The sequence below is a fragment of the Neovison vison genome, chromosome 7, assembly GCF_020171115.1.
Source record: "Neovison vison isolate M4711 chromosome 7, ASM_NN_V1, whole genome shotgun sequence".
Taxonomy (NCBI): domain Eukaryota; kingdom Metazoa; phylum Chordata; class Mammalia; order Carnivora; family Mustelidae; genus Neogale; species Neogale vison.
In genome coordinates, this window is record NC_058097.1 from 171,835,833 (window position 1) to 171,851,026 (window position 15,194).

Genomic DNA, 15,194 nt, shown 5'->3' on the forward strand with positions numbered 1-15,194 from the left:
TGAAGAGACAGTCTTTTTTCCATTGGACATTCTTTCCTGCTTTGTTGAAGATTAGTTGATCATAGAGGTGAGGGTCCATTTCTGGGCTCACTACCCTGTTCCACTGATCTATGAGTCTGTTTTTGTGCCAGTACCATACTGTCTTGATGATTATAGATTTGAAGTCTGGAATTGTGATGCTTCCAGTTTTGGTTCTCTTTTTCAACATTACTTTGACTATTTGAGGTCTTTGTGGTTCCAGAAAAATTTTAGGATGAGATAACATTTAAATTTGCTATGAGATTAGAGTTTTGGATTTTTAATACAATAAAGTAAAGATAAAACTATAGGCTCTGTCTGGAATAATTTTAATGAACAGAGTAAAATGATACAATGAAACAGAGTTGAACAACAACAATTGTTTAGAAAGTTATATACCACTTTGATAGAATGCCAACAATACACTATTTTTGACAGTCATTTAGTCCACAAGAATATTATTTTTCACCAAAAATCAATCAATCACCATTTGTTTCTGTTGCCTACAGATAGAGTACAACGTTCCTTAAAAATCTTTCTTAACTTGACCTGTCTATAGTTACAATACATATCTTAATATCTATTAGACATGTTTTTATTACCCAGATATACTGACTTTAATGATACTTTGCCTTACACATGCATTTCTTTGGACATAACAGATATAAATTATAAATCTAAAAATAAAATTCCACCTTGATTAAAACTGAAATATTCTGTAGGTCATATTGGTATTTGAAGTCTTAAAAAGAAAGAATCTTGCTGATATAAGTACTTTGAATCCTTAATGTACTGAGCTGATAAGACAAAAAAGGCACTTTTAAAGTTGCGAGAAGCAAAGAGAAAAGGGCATATTTAATTCACATTTACAAAGGCCTGATCTTTTTTATAGTTTTCCAAGAAAGATACATAATTTTTATGATACTTGAAATACTTCCCTGGAATATAATCTCCAGCATCCACTCATATGATGACTACACATACTTACTAAAGGTAATCTCTAGAATATAATTATATAATAGACCTATGAAGTAACTATACTGTAGGGAATTTAAAATATTGTGAAGGAAATGCAGCATAATTATTTCGGTCATCCCACAATTATATAAAATTTTCAAGTTCTTCTATGGGTCACAAAGTTCCAGAATTTCTGGGTACTTGATTATTCACTTCAGATTTACTGATAATAAAATGTTTCTAACAGGGAATCATCACTAAAATATATAAATCCTGATTTAATTAATGCATGGTATAACCTCCCTACCCAACTCCCATTTTTTAACTCTGGCTATGTAAACTACAAACTCCTAGCAACCTACAACACTGTATTGTTCAGAGCAGTTGTAGCACCTTCACATCTATAAAACTTTTGTGAAAAAAATAGAAAAAATAAGATAAAACAAAATAAAGTAAGATACATGTCAAATCACGTCTTTTAGATAGTTAGGGCCTAAATGTAATAAATTTATGTATCTGTCCCACTTTCTACATGTCACTGAACACATAACTGTATGCATATATAATACATACAAGCATAAACTTTAGCATACAATTTTCAATTTTCTTGGTATTGTGAAAATATCAAAAGATACTTTGTGAATAGGCCAAAGTATATTTAATTTGGGTCTTTATCATAGGTGGTTATAATTTTAAGAGCTTATTTATAGTCAAATAAGCATAGGTCATCACCTAAAAAGAAAAAAAGAACTAAAACACTAAATTTATTCACAAGAGTCTCAACATCATAACCTCATGTTTCTTTCCACTGTCTTTCCTGATATTGACTGTGAGCTATCATCTGATTAAATCACACTCAAAAAATGTTTACTGCAAAGTTAGATGCATCAACTACTGATTTCTGGTTTCAAATCATTTCCTAGTAAACTGAACTATGGTGACCTTAAAAAATATATTTAATATCATGTTAACCCATAGAGACTGTGCTCTGTCTTTTTATTGTTAAATTTTGTTAAACTTTGCAGCATCATTCAAAAGTAGAGATTTAATAAATGCTGGATAGAAATTTATGAATGTTTTGGTTCTGTTTACTGGATTATAAGCAGTAAATAGCTTTTATAGATTGGCAAATATTGAGAAGGAAAATACTGTTATTTCTAACCTTTTAAAACATGAAAACAGAAAGACAAAAATGTCAAAGTAAAATGAATATTTTTATTAAATTTAGCAGAAAAAAGGAAGAATCAATTTTTATTTAATGCTACCTAATAAGGAAATAACCTTTCAGGTTTGATTTTTATTTTTAGAGTATGTTCAGCTATAGTTAAATTCTAGCTAACTAGGATATTACTGGAGTTAATTACCCACCAATTATTTTAGGGGATTAACAAGCTGGCAAAATATAAATGTATTTCCATAATCAAGGTAAATTGAAGGTAAGTGAAGAAGGAAAATAAAATATCTAGTACATTAACAAGTGAATTAGGGATAACAGGAATATTAGCAACTGCACAAACATAAAAAAAGGTTCTTAAGAGGATATATTCCTACACATCTTGGCATCAGGAGAACTGGAACTCAGGCTTTGCTCTTTTAACATGTCCCTTCCCATTTTCTGACTTACCGCCCTTCCATCTGTAGAGTGACATGGCAGATCTGCATGTTCCCTTCCTGTCCTAATCTACTGTGTGTGGTATCATAGAAAGCTATTTGGTCTTTATCCCTGGCTCCTGTCATAGAACTCCTAAAACTCTTGGAATTTTCTGAGTGATTGGATGATAGGAAACTCTTCTAATGAGGCCGACCTCAGATGGGCGGGACCCTTAGACAGCTTCAGGATGGGGGCTGCTCTCAAGAAAGATGAAGGTATGATTAAAGAGTTGAAACTTTCAGCCCTATCCCCGACCTCCAGAGAGAGGAGACGAGCTAGGGAATGGAAGTTGCACTAATCACCAGTCACCAATGACTCAATCAATTATGCCTATAAAATGAAACCTCCTTTCAAAAAACAGTAATAACAGGGTTCAGAGACCTTCTGAGTAGTGAACATATCGAGATGCTGGGAGAGTGGCACACCATGAGAGGGCAGGAAGCTCTCTGCTTCCCCCGCATACCTTGTCCTATGCCTCTCTTCCAAATGACTGTCCCTAACTTGGACCCTTCATAATAAACCAGTAAGTGTGTTTCATTGTGTTCTGTGAGTCCTTCTAGGAAACTGTGGAACCCGGGGAAAGGGTTGTAGTCAGCAGGGAGGAAGTGTGGGTGGCCTGGGTACTCCAACTTGTACAACTTCAACTTGTAGTCAGCAGGGAAGAAGTGTGGGTGGCCTTTTAACTTATGGGGTCTGACTCTAACTCTATTTAAGTGTAAGTAGTGAACAAACTAAATTGTTGGACACCCAGTGTCAGAGAATAAGAGAATTGGAGCATTGAAGAATAGGTGGTTGGTGTCAAAAAACACCCAAATGGTAAGTTTTATACTAAGGAAAATATTTTACATGTTTTCGGACTCTTCAGTCACAGACAGCAATTGTCCTTGGAATACACAGGAGTCCCACCTCACTACCACCATCTACGTATTTTAGAATATACATGAAGAGAAAGGAGACACTGCATTTTAGGGTTTCTTTTCCTCTTTGAACCATTTTATTGGAAGACTTCCACGCAGGAACTAATTTTAATCCTTTCAACAATACCAAGTTGTGTTTTATTATATTTTATTATGTAGGGAATTAAAGATGAGATCCAGAAAAATTGAGGAAATATATAATCAAGAATAATGGAGTTGTGATTTGGACTTGGGTATGTCTAATGACGGTGCAGTAAAAGACTATGTGTGGTAAGATAATGGACTGTTCATCCCACCATCCTCTCCCTTGCCTCAGAAACTGTCTTAAGTTACAGAGTATCAAAAAGCATTCCTTTACCTACAAACTCATTTACTCATAGTCCTAAATGTCCTTACCTGCTATATATCAGTGGAAAAAGAGTTCTCATTTGATTAAACCAGGGTTAAAAACAAAGTTATTATCTGTCAATATAAATAGTATGGGCAGACCCTATGCCATATTTCCAAGGCAAGTGTGTCAGTTTAGCTTCAATGAGAAGTCTAAATGTAGACTATATTAAGTGTGGTGTATTAGCCAGATAGGAGGCTAAGTGAATGGATTTACACTCCTTCCAAACATTCCTTTACCACTTAAGCATTTCAACAGAAAGCCATCTTAATTGTGACCAAATTAAATTATACCATAGGGTAGTCAAATGGGTATGGAGACCCCTGGCTCAAATATACTTACTATTTATCAATTCTATCTACATCTATCTATATCTCTATCTAATGACTATAGCAATCATCTACCTTAAAAAACAACTGGGAAATTCAAAAGAATTAATAATTCAAGATTTATCCTCATTTTTCTTATGCCAGAATCCCTTTATTTCTTTCCATGAACTCACTCTCATTTACCTGGTTCCTTGATATGTATTTATCTATAAATAGCACAACTGATTAAGCTTTAAGGTCAACATCTATGTTAACTGTTCTATATATTTCAAGAGAGTGATAGTTTATCTGTTTTTTTTAATGCAATTTTGAAAGAATTGCAACTTATTTTGTTTCTTGATTTTTTTCCTTTCAAATGCTAGTTTTCCATACTTTTGCCTTTTTCCCCCATGTTAGTCATTTTGAGCATAGTCAATAAGGCAGCTCTGGATTAAGAGAATCATGGCAACCCTAAACGACTCTGGAGAGCTTTCTTCCTTGTTTCCCAGTCATCTATCAAATCTGGAGCCATCTTGTAATGATGTGCCAACTCATCTTAATAGATGCACTAGTGTTGTAAGTAAAAATGCCTAATTCAATTTTTTTTTAAAACTCATAGCCATTTAATAACTAAATACTAAATATATACTTTTATATTTAGTACTAAATTTTTAAAAGTATAATTAATATACAGAGGTTAACTAAAAATTAATAAAAGCAAATAGTGAACACACTAAGAATATGTTCACTGTTAATATAATTATCAAAGAAATGTGTGTTAAAACAACCCTGAGTTAACAATATCTCCTACATGGAACATTTGGTTAAGCATCCAACTCTTGGTTTTGGCTCAGGTCTTGATCTCAGTGTCCCGAGATGGAGCACCATGCTGGGCTCTGCTCAGCCGGGAGTCTGCTTGAGATTCTCTCTCCCTCTTCCTCGGCCTCTCCCCCCTTCACACTCTCCCTCTCTCTTCCTCTGCCCCTTCTGCTTGTGCTGCCGCTAAAAAATAAATAAATAAATGTTTTGGGGGAAAAAAGTATACTTATTACTGTATATAGTCATTAAAGGTAAAATTTTATGAAGGCTAATGGGACTAAAGGTACCATTTTGGAAAAATCATATGTAAAATGTTACAAAACAGCTCCTGCCATGTCGCAGGTGTCTGTGCTGCCTACTCCTGGCCTCTCTTCACCCAGCCAGAGTGGCGACCATGTTCCAACATAGGCTGACGATCTTCAATTACTTGCACTGCAAAGACGAAACAGAATATAAAAACTTTATTGTTCGGCCTGAAGACCAGAAAATCTGACACTAAAAGATTGAAGACAGAGGTAGTTTAAGAAACATCCACAGCAGGGATTGGCCCAAATTCTTTGAAAAGAATTCAGAGATGTGAACTGTCTTTTCAAGATTCAAGATCAACAAGAAGCAATTGACTGACTTCTGGTTTAGCCGTTAGACTTGAATATGGAAAATAATGAAAAATACAAGAACTTGGTACCTGATAATACAAGAAATGCTGACAATGCAGCTAAAAATGCAGAGCCATTGATCAATTCCAATGTAAATAATCTCTATTTTAAGGCTGTTGTAATGGCTTTGGCCAACCTTCTTCAGATTCAGTATCACAATTACCCAATAATGCTTACGGCAAAATTCACATTTTAGTACAGGAGCTCCCGACAAAGGAGGCAGTTGCGAAAGCAAATCAAATAAAAGCGGGCATGCTGGTTGCTTTATTTATTATTATTTTTTTAAGTTTATTTATTTATTTATTAATTTGACAGACAGAAATCACAAGTAGGCAGACAGGCGGGGTGTGGGTGGGGGTAAGGGGGTGATGTGGGAGAAGCAGTCTCCCTGCTGAGCAGAGAGCCAGATGCGGGACTCGATCCCAGGAACCTGAGACCATGACCTGAGCCTAAGACAGAGGCTTAACCCACTGATTCACCCAGACACTCTTGCTAGTTGTTTTAGACAAACATGTTCTTGATTTTGACACAGGAGATGCAGCTCTTAATGAAGCTGCTCAAATTCTGTGTTTGCTGCATATGGAAGAGCTCAGAGAGCTATAGACAAAAATTCATGAAGACATAGTAGCTGTTCAGGCAATTACTGTTTACCCAAAGACAGACCACAGGCTGGGGAAAGTTGGAAGATGAACATTTTACGATTTCAGCTTCTCACCTACTTAGTACAATTGGGAACCATGTATGCTCTGGCATGTGTTTGGAAATCAAATATTACATTTTCGAGGGAAGGATCCTAGAAAATTGACTTTGTTTCTAGAGATCCCCCATCATTGCTTTCTCTTTAATAAAGTTCAGGAAAATGGGAAAAAGTAAAATACAAAAAAAGTAAAAGTACAAAATAATAAAATACATACATAAAATAGTATAACATATATACATAAAGTGATGTAATTATACAATGATTTTACCTATAGAAACTTACCATTAACCAGATGCTATTTTGAGCGCTTTACATGGATTATCACAATTGTGCTCGCTTCGGCAGCACATATACATAGATTACCACAATTAATTCTTACAACGTATTATGGATGTCAATAATATTGTGTCCCTACTTATATAGCTGTTAATGTCGAGATGTGAACTTTCATAGTTGCTGGGTTCTTTCTGGGAAAGACTGGTGACTGATGATGACTCTATTTCTCTGTCTTCACAGATTCACTACCATATGGTACGTTTTAATGGGATTTAAATTTCAGCTTGAATTTCGTTACACATGGAGACACTTATCAGAGAAAAGACATGCCCACATACAAATGTATACCATAGAAGTTCCACATCCTCTTCTTGTAAAACAGGTGAAGTCTCAGTTCTCTTTCTTACAAAACAATGAAATGTCCTTTGAATAGCCCTTTTAGGTAGATGCAACAATACTGTAATGGCAGCTGTAGCGAATTTTCTGGTCTCAACAGGGAAGAATTATCTATAAGGTATAGGGACAAAGGATCCAATCTGAGCCCAAAACTAAGAGGTCCACTTTAAGGATACAGGGAGTTACTTGGATTTCTTGGCAAAGTTGTCTGTAGAATTTTTTAAAGCAATACACGTATCTTGGCTACCAGAAATTTCTTCACAGAATATTATATCTCATGTTATTTAGTAATAAAGGAACATTCAAGTTAAGAGCGTATAGTCTAAACTGAAGACTTGTAAGTATGCCATCCTGGAGAATGCATAACATTAAATAGCTTCAAAGATTAAGTAATGGCCCTGAAGAAAGATTGGAACTAACATAGACATATATAAGACACACCATATACTAAAGTGTGCTTAAAGCAACACTTTGCAATTCGACTAATTATTTTGATTTATAATTATTACGGCACATATGAACATACAAAACATAATTATAAACCAAATCCTAGGTTGTTGTAGCAGGGAAGAGGCAGTGTACCTATAACACATAAACTAATAGAATAAATCATTTATGCACAGTTTATGGGACCTATAAATTCCTGCTTAAAGTCTTCTTTTATTACAACTCTAACTCTGAGGAACTTTGGATGAGAAGCTCCAGGCAGCAACTACAGGTATTTTTGGAGAAAACTCTACTAAGTTTTAGCCTTACACAAAGCTGTACAATACTCATATAAGCCAGAAAAAGCAGAAGAATACATATACCTGATGAGCTATTACAGAAAAAGAGCATGGGGCATCTTCATAATGGGTTGAGTCTCCATTACAAAAAAATAGCTACTTCAAAGCAAAGTGATGTAAGAGCCAGATGATTGAAGGGCAACTTAGAATTAGGACAAATTTTATATGAAAGTATCTAGATATTATCACCTCCTAGCTATTTGCCTTTGCTACATTCCACATGGATTTCACCAGTTCCCTTTTGAAGAAGCATCTTATACCAACTCCCTCATGAGGACCACATATAATATACATGTTTGCATTGACTATAGTTGTATAATGTGGATCAGTTATTTTATTTTATTTTTTAATAATTCTTCTGTTGCAAGAGGAAGTATTCTTTATGTAACTTCAGTTATTTATTTTTTTAAAGATCTATTTATCTATTTGAGAGAGAAAGAGAGCAAGCATGGGCAGGGGGAGGGGCAGACAGAGAAAGACTCTCCAGCAGACTTTATGTGGAGTACAGAAGCTGATGCAAGGTTGGATTTCATGACCCTGAGATCATGACCTGAGACAAAATCAAGAGTCAGTTTTCCAACCAAATAAGCCACCCAGGCACGCATATTGTGATTTTAAATAGTGTTATGTTAAGCAATTTCTTCTGTGTTTGAAAGACATATTTAAATTGTCTCTCATTAAAGCCATCAACACTCCAAGGTCTCCAGAGAGAGATAGACATCACTGTACTCCTCATACAGTCTTATTTTATCAACCTTTTTCCACTTTGGCTCTTCCTATTACTATATGAGCAAATAATAAGAGAAGTGGAACTAAGCCGGCAAAGAGTGGCGCTTCAGTCACCTGTGGGGCTTCTCAAAGTTACACACATCCTTTCTTCTCCCCTCTCCGTTCCATGGTTTCAGGCTCCTAGCTTCATTCCCAAGGAATGGAGGCACAGGTGAGGTATTATGAAAATCTGAGTTATCTGTGTTAAGCATTGCAGATTAAATAAGCCTCTGAGCCCTATCTATTCCCACCCTCACTCAGCTGGGCAAACAATCTTGTGGTCCTAGATTACTGCCAGACCTCAATGTCAGCATTGTCAGGGGGACACGGCTGGCATCCTTGGACTTGCCAGGTTCTACAGCTTCATTTTTTTATCTGCTTGCCTCCACCCTGTTCTCCCTGCTCTTAATTCTCAAAGTGGGAAGGAGACAGAACAAATATTTTAAATTACAAAGACCTTTCTTCACAGGTCTCATTGGAGGCTGCTTCACCATCATCCTGTTCTGGACATCCTCTATGTGTGGTGCACATCTACTGAATAGGGGCAGAGGGTGACTTTTTTTTTTTTTTTTAAAGAAAAACCTGATTGGGAGGACTGTTGCCAGAAAGAAACATTATGTAAATTTAGTTTTGAAATTATTGACTTCAATCCTTGCTCTATAACATTATCATTTATATTTGAAGACAAAGAGCCTATAGTATTCTTCAGATGAAATGAAGTGTGAGTCTCCCCACCCCCCAAAAAGAACATTTAACTAATTATTCTTATATTCTTATATATCTTATAAAGGCTGCTTCTGCCACTTACTAGCTTGGAGGAGCTATTTGTTTTTTTGTTTTTGTTTTTGTTTTGCCTTGGTTACTATAAGGACCTTCTTAGCAAGAGGCTTTCATTAAAGTTAAACTGTCCCTGCTCCCCTTTCCCCAGCAGATTCACTTAAAAACAAGTCCCGGAAATCACCTCCAGGTAACAAAGTCCAGATACAAGGGTGGTTCAGCCCAGGTGGAGACCTCCAGATCAGTGGGGGGATGCTTACTGTCTCCCTGGTTACCAAGGAGTATGGTCCCCACCCTATGGGAGCCTTTTGGGTGCCAATCCTAACCAAGGTGTGATAGGCTGGTTCAAATGTCTACTAGGGTAAATTGTAACTCAATTGGTCACCTAGCATCACTGTGGAGTTTCCAGTGTGTGTTACAATCTCATTGGTCACCTGTGCGTTGCCAGGCCCGACCGCATGCCCTTTGCCCTTAAAAGCTAATCTGTGAAACAGAGAAGGGTCGCCCTCTCTTCTAAGAACGTTTGGTTAGATTCTTGATGCTTGGCGTGAAATAAATCTTTGCTTGACCTTCGCTTTATATCAGTCTCACTTCTTTAATCATGGACCCATTATTGGGGCATAAGTTACCTCATTTGTAAACTGAGGATAGTAATGATCTCTACTCATGCAGATGTTAGGATTAAATAAGAAAAATGCATGTAAACTGCTTGCCACAAGTAATTCCTAAGTGTATCTAAAAACAAATAAAAAGTAAGAGCTTCAGAAAACAACTTATGCTCCTGGTTCTGTAGTTAGTGTTGTTAAAGTTGGTGTGGTTGCAAAGCACATTTATAACCATATCAAGGAGAATGGCCTTCATTAATAACATTTAGTAGAAAACACTTTTGCTGTCCTTGAATTCTAAGTACAGAAAACAGAAATAACCTGAAATCAAGCTTGTAGAGTCTTCATATCTCATTAGCATTCCTTTTCTCAATATGGTCTACAATTCATAAAGTGCTCTACTCAGCAAGTCCAGAAAATGCGAAGCTTCGCCCATTTCCCATTTCAAATATAATTTGTTTTTATGAACATATTTATTTTGGATTTATACTTCATTTTATCTAAACCAAATCATTTGAAGCCTCTTACAAAACATTTATTATGCCAAATAGAACTATTAGGGACAAAAATCTAATAAAAAGCATGGAAAGTGAACCAGGACATCAGAGACACTGCCAGAACACTACCTTGGGATAGGTGATGATCACAGTGTTCATCACGGAGAAGCCACTTCACAGATTCTGGGCAGTTAAAGAAAGTAATGGGGAAATTTAGTATATTGTTCTAATTTCCTAAAAACAAATGAACATGATTTAACTAGGTTCTTAATAGATAAAGAAGTAGAAAATTGATCAGGTTAGTGGAGTAGTGGGAGGGACTGTCCTCCAGTGAGATTCAATTTTCTCTCCCATACACTGTCTCATCTGAAATTCCAATTTCATAACTTCTTATCATTGTTCAATGGTGTTGGTGATGGGGAATTATAGCAATTGTCTATTTTGCATTTAGTATGTGTCAGAGACTTAGTGCTACTGCACACGGTTGTGCAGGTATACACCTCACAACACTAGGGTCACTATCAGTTACTGTAAGTTGTTTCATGTAATTTTCTAATTCACACACATAAACACACACACACACAAAACATCACAAGGAAAATGGTGGCTCTGAACTATGCTTAGATTGTCAAAGATGTTATCTATTATGTTCTTTTTTTTTTTTTTTAAAGATTTTACTTATTTATTTGACAGACACAGACCACAAGCAGGCAGAGAGGCAGGCAGAGAGAGAGGAAGGGAAGCAGGCTTCTTGCCAAACAGAGAGCCTGATGCGGGGCTCAATCTCAGGTCCCCGAGACCACAACCCAAGCCGAAGGCAGAGGCCTCAACCCACCGAGCCACCCAGTCGCCCCTATCTGTTATGTTCTTATAGTAAAGTAACCCTCTCTGAAAAGACAGTACCCGCATTTCACAAAGAAACTGAGAGAAAGATTAAAATGTGTCCAAGGTTATAGAACTAGTCACTAAAAAACCCAAAAGTAGAACTAGGTCTATCTGATTCCAAAGTCATACTTTCTTTTCACTTTTTCTTATCAGAAATTCCAAATTTATAAATTTGAATGAATTATGAATGAATGAATTAATAAAATATTCATCCCTTCCACAGCTATCAATAATCTTTCCTTTTTCTTTTATTTGTATCTTCACCTATTTCTCATTTTCCTAATCAACTCTTCTATAATCACAGTTCTATACTAACAAGAGGAACATGGAGTGATTATCACTTATACAGTAGTGTGAATAACGTTCATGATTATATTTAATTTACCTGCAACACTTAATGAGGGACTGGAGACTTAATCAATAGTCAATTGATTATTGAGAAATAATCAATAATGGTCCTAATTCTTTGTTTTACAAGTAGCACAGCATGTTCACCTATAGAGGACTGTCTCAGCAAAAATATTATTATGAAGAGATTATATTCTCAGCAGAAATCACTGAAGATGCATGTTACATTTACTTATAAAACATGGTTACATGTTCCTAATTTAAATAGTAGGATTATTTCTACAGGACAGCTGGTCAATAGAATATCCACATCATTTTTAAAAGCCAATTTTCTTTTCTTTTTTTTTAAAAAAAATATTTTCTTTATTTATTTGACAGAGAGAGACACAGCGAGAGAGGGAACACAAACAGGGGAGCAGCAGAGGGAGACGGAGAAGCAGGCTTCTCACCCAGCAGGGAGCCTTGATTGGGACTCACTTGATGTGAGTCTTGATTCCAGGACTCTGGGATCATGCATGACCTGAGCCAAAGGCAGAAGCTTAATGACTGAGCCACCCAGTTGCCCCAAGGCCAATTTTCTTAATACAAGGACATGCTGCTGAGCAAAATAACTTTGTTAGTAGCATGCAATGTTCAATATTTATTTTTATTGTCTTTGCATTTTTTTATCTTCATCTATAATTCCCTATTTTCATATTAAATCAACTTAGTATTGAACAATTTAGGACCTAATTTGTCAGAATGTTTTGTAAGCACAAAGCATATATTTAAATACTAAGAATTATGCTTAATAAGTACAATCCAAACTTGAAGATCTGAGTCCCATCACTTGTGATTTGGCTACAAAATGTATAATGCATAGAATTTCATGATCCATTGTCTTATGAATGTTTTCACATTGTGCAAAAATTCAGAATTCTAGAAATAATAACATATCCCTAAAAATATGATCAACAATCTCACTAAAATAGACATAGCTATATTATATAGCATATCACAGACACATTAGGATTTCCCAAGCCTCTCTTATGATGCGTTTAAACTTCACAAGATATCTAGCCGTTGTTATTTATAAGCATCTCTTTTCATTGATTAGGAAACTAAGACTAAAAAAAACAAAAGACTTATTCATGATCACATACCTAGTAAATGTTAGAATCAGGAAACTAACTGAAGTCTTTCTAAAATTAGATCTCTTACTGTGTTGTCTCTCTTTATCTTTCATTCTTGCACCAATTATCAAACCATATATGTGAAATTATGAAATACACATTATCCCTTTGTATACTACCATCTGTTTCTATTGCAAACACTCCACTTCAGGTCAGCCTCATCTTTACCTGAACTATACAATGGCATTCTAAATAGTTCCCCTGTTTCCTGTTTCTTTCCCTTCAGAATGTTCTAAAAATGGCCTAAAGCATAGCTCTAATGATGCCATTTTCCTTTTCAAAAATGTCTATTTGTTGCATTTTCCTTAAAAATTTTTTTTAAAGTCTGTATTTATTTACTTGAGAGAGAGGGAGAGAGAGAGAGAGTACAAATGGGGGGTAGGGGCAGAGGGAGAGGGAGAAGCAGGCTCCCTGCTGAGCAGGGAGCCCAATGTGGAGCTAGATTCCAAGACCCTGGGATCATGGACCAAGCTGAAAGCAGGGGCTTAAATGACTGAGCCACTCAGGCACCCCTACTCATTGCCTTTTTACTTGTCAGTGTCAGGGGTGAATGTTATATTGAAGAGCCTAGGACAATTTTTAATCAAGAAATGGAATTTTCTTTTTTTTTTTTTTTAAAGATTGTATTTATTTATTTGACAGAAAGAAATCACAAGTAGATGGAGAGGCAGGCAGAGAGAGAGAGAGGGAAGCAGGCTCCCCGCTGAGCAGAGAGCCCGATGCGGGACTCGATCCCAGGACCCCGAGATCATGACCTGAGCCGAAGGCAGCGGCTCAACCACTGAGCCATTCCTGTAAAAAGACTTCCATATCATGACATTAACAACTTTGTAAAAAGACTTCCATATCATGACATTAATAACATGACATTAGAACATTTGGAAAATGTTCTATATAAACTTTCCTCCATATACTAATCTATCCATAGTTTTGATCAACTACTGGCAACCTTAAAAATAAAACCATCATTTACTTAACCAACAAAAATGAATTTATTCACGAATAGCAGAGGTATTATAACCTGGCACATGTAAATTATGGAAAACCATAGCCAAGACTAAAGAACAAATGAGAAGGGTTTGCTTTTATAGAGAAAAGGAGGGCCCTGGAAGCGGCTATTTGGCATGAAGTTTCATTGGAGGGCGCATGAGAGTTTGGGTTGTGGTGGCTTTTCATTGGCTGAGTTGTGGCAGTTTTTCATTGGTTGGGTTGTTACTGGGCAAGGAGAAAATTTTCCTCCTGGGTAAACTGCTTCTTACAGGGGTATGTAAAATAAGCTGCAACAAGTGGCACCTGAGTGAGAACCCTTCCCTCATTGCTTCTCAACTCCATTAGAATTAAGTTTCCTTAATTCATTTTCATGTTCTTTTTCTTCTTTTCTTCTCTCTGAGTTCTACTGGGAAACACTCAAAAGAGGCTTACAGGTATCTGATACTACCCACCCAGCTAAATGTATTGATTCTTTTACTTATTTTCTTTTTCTCCATTTTCTTACTGTAGAACTGTCCTCAGAGAAAGGGCACCACTGTATTTGAGGTATCTGATATTATTATTTTCAAAGGGAGGGAATGAAAAGTACAGATCCTTGCCAAAAAGCTATGTATGCTGTTTTAAGTATGAATATAGGCAACTACAAAGGCTTTACCTGTAAAGCATCATGTGGGAAAGCTGCCCTCCCCACACCAAATTTGATGCACAGTTAATGCTATTGGGGAGTCTTTATGGGGAGCTCTAATCAAGGACTCAGGCCCCTCTGGCTGGTTATACTCTTTCACGTTTGTACTCCTAGCCCAGGGGCCTTCTATATAGAACTCTGTCCTTATCACTCCTTTTTGTCTCTCCCTTCACCAAAGTCTTCTCTCCCTATAGTACTTATACACTCTGATTCTTTCCAGGTTTATACTACCTCATAAAAGGTAATGTAATATAGACTATGTCATCATCACCCAGAAGTAGACACACATGCACACACACAGCATATGGAGTATTAAACACAATTTAAGTGTGTGAAACTGACAGATGAGGAGACACTTCATTAGATCATATAATGCCATAAAAATCATGCCATTTCATTTGTTATTTGAAAATATAAACTTCTCAAATCATTTTTCAACCTACAGAATCTATAACAAAATAAGTAGCTGCTATCCTATTACCACAAATTTTCTACAGAGTTTAAAATCTTTGAATGTATCACCTATATTGGACAATATACCAAACTACTGAAGGAAGGAACCAGCATGCGGTGACATGTGTAATTGATAAAACTAT

The 15,194-nt window shown here is 36.2% G+C and overlaps 1 pseudogene; it reads left to right on the forward strand.

The window, feature by feature from the left end:
• Window positions 1-5,452: 5,452 nt before the first annotated feature.
• Window positions 5,453-6,404, forward strand: LOC122913584 (annotated as a pseudogene).
• The last annotated feature ends 8,790 nt before the right edge of the window (window positions 6,405-15,194 follow it).